The 5,000-nt window shown below is 39.3% G+C and overlaps 1 protein-coding gene across 9 annotated transcripts in view; it reads left to right on the top strand.

The window, feature by feature from the left end:
- LOC125046807 (plasma membrane calcium-transporting ATPase 3-like) overlaps positions 1-5,000 on the top strand; it is a 235,816-nt gene that overhangs the window by 161,860 nt on the left and 68,956 nt on the right. Inside the window, exon 1 of one of the 9 annotated variants that reach the window (XM_047644796.1) lies at positions 4,693-5,000. This exon is cut by the window's right edge and continues 48 nt beyond it. The exons of the other annotated variants lie outside the window; for them this stretch is intronic. The gene's annotated coding sequence lies outside the window, so the exon portion shown is untranslated. Of the gene's footprint in view, positions 1-4,692 lie in introns of those variants that run through there. 9 annotated transcript variants of the gene reach the window in all.

The following is a 5,000-nucleotide window of genomic DNA, read 5'->3' as shown; positions in this document are numbered from 1 at the left end:
TGTATGTATGTATGTATGTATGTATGTATGTATGTATGTATGTATGTATGTATGTATGTATGTATGTATGTATGTATGTATGTATGTATGTATGTATGTATGTATGTATGTATGTATGTATGTATGTATGTATGTATGTATGTATGTATGTATGTATGTATGTATGTATGTATGTATGTATGTATGTATGTATGTATGTATGTATGTATGTATGTATGTATGTATGTATGTATGTATGTATGTATGTATGTATGTATGTATGTATGTATGTATGTATGTATGTATGTATGTATGTATGTATGTATGTATGTATGTATGTATGTATGTATGTATGTATGTATGTATGTATGTATGTATGTATGTATGTATGTATGTATGTATGTATGTATGTATGTATGTATGTATGTATGTATGTATGTATGTATGTATGTATGTATGTATGTATGTATGTATGTATGTATGTATGTATGTATGTATGTATGTATGTATGTATGTATGTATGTATGTATGTATGTATGTATGTATGTATGTATGTATGTATGTATGTATGTATGTATGTATGTATGTATGTATGTATGTATGTATGTATGTATGTATGTATGTATGTATGTATGTATGTATGTATGTATGTATGTATGTATGTATGTATGTATGTATGTATGTATGTATGTATGTATGTATGTATGTATGTATGTATGTATGTATGTATGTATGTATGTATGTATGTATGTATGTATGTATGTATGTATGTATGTATGTATGTATGTATGTATGTATGTATGTATGTATGTATGTATGTATGTATGTATGTATGTATGTATGTATGTATGTATGTATGTATGTATGTATCTATATTACTGTTACTATTACTTACTGGTCACTACTGTCATTTTTATTATATAAGTAGTCATTATTGTTTTTCTTCTCCTCCTCCTACTTCTTCGTCTTATCATCATCATCATTGTCATTATCAGTATTATTACTATTGTTATTATTGTTATTATTGTTGTTGTTGCTGCTGGTATTGCTATGATAATAATAAGAGTTAATTATGTTGTTCTTATTGTTGTTGTTGTTATTATTATTATTATTATTATTATTATTATTATTATTATCATTATTATTGTTACTGTTGTTGTTGTTATTATGTTGTTATTATTATTATTATTATTATTATTATTATTATTATAAGTAGTATAAGTAGCTGTTGCAGTGTTATTATTTTTATTGATAATATTGATATTATTATTATTATTATTATTATTAATATTAATATTATTGCCATTGTTATTTCTATCAGCAGTTGTTATTATTTTGATCATCACCATCATCACATTATCATCATCATCATCATTATCATCACCACATCATCATCACATCATCATCGTTATCACAACATTATCACTACATCATCATCATCATCATTTTTAACTTTACATTAGTATTTGTATTACTCTCGGTGTTATACGTGTCACGTGTTGTACTGCAGCGTTAAAAGTCGTTGCCCTCTGTCACGTTTTTCATAATAACAATTCTTCTTCTTATCTTTCCAGGTGAGTGGCCGCGACTAGCTTAGGTGCAGGACGAGCAGGTACCGTATTGCACAACCTTGGGGCACCGGGAAGGAAGGGCAGGCTTTCAACTTTTTTTTTTTGTTTTTTTTGCTTTTGCGTTTGCTTTTGCTGCTGCTGATCACGTGTGGGAATTATTGGAGGATGGGATTGTTTGATATTATATAAGATTTTTAAGGATGGTTGGGTGTTTGGTTAGTGGAAGGACAATGAGGGTTTTTTACCTGTCGGAAAAAAAAGTGTCAGCTCCGGGCTTGTCGTTGCTTGGAGAGGGAAGGATAAACGCGGAATCATTGTTTTTATCCAAGCCTATAGCCCACTATTTCTGTTCAACAATTTGTTTTTCTTTTCACTTTAGTGTATTGCTTGCAAATGATGTGGTGAAATGATGAGTACATTCGAGATCCCAATTTGTTGCGATTAGCCTCTGCGGCGTGTATCATGCTCGTTCTTCCTGCTGCAATGCGGGTGTTTGCATAAAGGCTCAACAGAAGGGAAAAGCGGCGCTGATTCAGATTTCCAGGAACCGCAAAACCTAATGCACAGGACGGGCGATCATTTCGGATAAGGCGCTCCGCTTGCCTCATCAAGAGGCCCGTCATTTTTTGGACGTGCCAAGCGCTGCACGGTCGTGGAAGGGACTTCGGTACCTGTCATCACCCAGCCCCCTGCCCCTGCCCCTGCCCCCTCCCTCCCTCCCTGTGGCTAGACCGCCGCCCGCCGCTCCCCTCCCCTGTCTTGAGCCGCACCTGTTCCCATGGCGTCCCTCTGCCCCTCTGCGTGCCCCCAGACCCCTGACTGCCAGTCGCCTGCCCTCTCCTCCTGTCTCCTCCTCCGCCGCCGCGCCTCCTCTTCCCCTCGCAGGTATTTTTAGGAGTCGATGACCCAATTGCTTCGCCGTTGCCGAGATTTCCCGGGAAGGCCGGCCGAAGGGATGTAAGTCAGAACACAGACTGCTTTGTATAACCCCCATTTTTTACTCCAAATCCACCCCCATTTCTCATTTCCCTGAGTCTGTCGGCGTGCCAAACAGCGCGGTTCCTCGTGGCGTTCGCGGGTCGGCTTCGCGTCGGCTTCAGAGGGTGGGGTGGGGGGGGGGGGGACTTCGGCGCGTGTGAAAAACGGTTCGGAGGCGAAGAAATGGCTTCAGATGATGCAACGATTAGGACATGCTCTACAGCGAGTGACGCGGAGCGGAAGCGGGGGCGGGGCACGGAAGGGAACGACGAGGGCTGGAGCGATGAAGGGGGGCGGGCGGTGAACTTGTTGCTGTTATCCTTTGTCGTCCTTTTACATTGGCGTCCAGTTGAATGTTCTCCGCCGGGGCTTTGCTATAGGTGTCAATGTTTAGCTTGTTACTAATGCGGGCGACGCAAAGTTGGGCAGTCGTTTAAGCGTTTGTTTGTGGAAATAGCTGAGGTGGTATACAGTTTACGCCAAGGAAAAACATAAATCGCTGTAAAAATACACAGAGCTTGATAAAACACATACAAGACACACACACACACACACACACACACACACACACACACACACACACACACACACACACACACACACACACACACACACACACACACACACACACACACACACATACAAGATTAGATAACATTCACGGTGCGCGCGGAAGGAACGACGACTGTGTTTCGGAAACAGATAAAAGCAATACATGATAAGCTTGCGGATAATGAGACGTAAAGCTTTAATTATACTTTTACGTGTGAGGAAATAAAGGATAGACGTGTGACGGATGTCGTGGCACACCCGTGATGTTGAAATAGGGAAAAGAACAGAGATAAGATGTTAACGGCTAAGTAACAGGCGTCTTTATATATGTGTATATGTATGTATATATATATATATAGTTAATTAGTAATTTCTTTAGTTAGTAATATAAATATATGTGTGTGTGTGTATATATATATATATATATATATATATATATATATATTATAGTGTGTGTGTGTGCGCGCGCGCGTTTATATGTTACTGTATGTATTATATATTTTTTATAGATATTTTTTTATATATACACATTTTTATAAACTTATATATATATTATATACACACATATGTATATATATATATAATATATATATATATATAATCATATATTGTATATAGATATTGTATATAGATATTGTATATATATCATATATATATATATATATATATATATATATATATTATATCTATATATATTATATATATATATATATATATATATATATATATATATTATATTATGTGTTTGTGTGTGTGTGTGTATTTGTATGTATATGTGTATGTGTATGGGTATGTGTATGTGTATGTAAGAGAGAGAATAAGAGACAGACAGAGATAGCCATAGAGAAAGAGATTGAAGGGGATAGACGTGTAACTTAAGTGTTGGTGAGAAGGTAGAGAAGTTGTGTTGTATCGTTGGGCGTGACACGGTGTGGCGTTGTGTGTAAGGGTGTGGCAACCCTTTACTCTTTGGCGTGCCTGTGTGTATTATAGGAGAGAATGGTGTGTGATTATATGCATGTATGTGTGTGTGTACGTATGCATGTATGTAAGTGTGTGTGTGTGTGTGTATATATATTATATATATATATATATATATATATATATATATATATATATATATATATATGTACGTGTGCATTTGTGTCTGCTGCTAGGCTACGAGGGAGAAAGAGGGGCCCCATATGCAGACCACTATGCGTCATGCGTTCATGTAATGGAGATGTATGTCTTCCCTTTTCCTCAGTCTTCATGAATCCATCGTTTTTGTTAGCATTCCTCTGCGACTCGAGACGGACAAGTATCATCACGGTCTATTTTAGACCGAGAAAAAATGGGCGAGATTAAAATTGGAGAGGTAATGAAATTGGGGAAAGGAGAAGAGAGAAGCAATGAGATGACTAGTGAGAAGGGGAGGAAAGCTATGGTTGCTGACGCCTAGTTTAGGGTGGGGGCCATGTAGAGGATTGGGGGACGAGGGTAGCGCTAGTGTTGGCGCCTTTCCCCCGTCCCCCTCCCGGCCGTCCGCCCCCGCCCCAGCCTCTCGCTCCCTACACTTGCCCTTGGTTTCCCCCCAAAGCCGCGAGCAGAGTAGTACCATCTAGTCGGGCCGCGAGGGCGTACACTCCCTTCGTTCGCTCCCGAGACGCTCGCAAGCAGCCAAGGGGCGTCCCGGCGTCACCGCCTTGCCCACTGTTCCTCGCGGGAGCTCTCACTTCCTCGCTCTCTCCTTTCGGGGGAGGATGAGACGCAGGCACAGGACCTGACTGGAAAGACAGCTTCGCCCGGGCGGTGAATTGTGATTAATTCTTATTCTGTGATCAAGACTTTCGTTCGGGAATTGTTCATTTTGTCTCGAGGAGGCGGAGGACAGTGTCGTGTTTCCCTCCCGTGTTCGTCGTCTTGGACAGACGGCATAAA

Source organism: Penaeus chinensis, chromosome 4, assembly GCF_019202785.1.
Source record: "Penaeus chinensis breed Huanghai No. 1 chromosome 4, ASM1920278v2, whole genome shotgun sequence".
NCBI lineage: Eukaryota > Metazoa > Arthropoda > Malacostraca > Decapoda > Penaeidae > Penaeus > Penaeus chinensis.
This window is presented reverse-complemented; position numbering and strand designations above follow the sequence as displayed.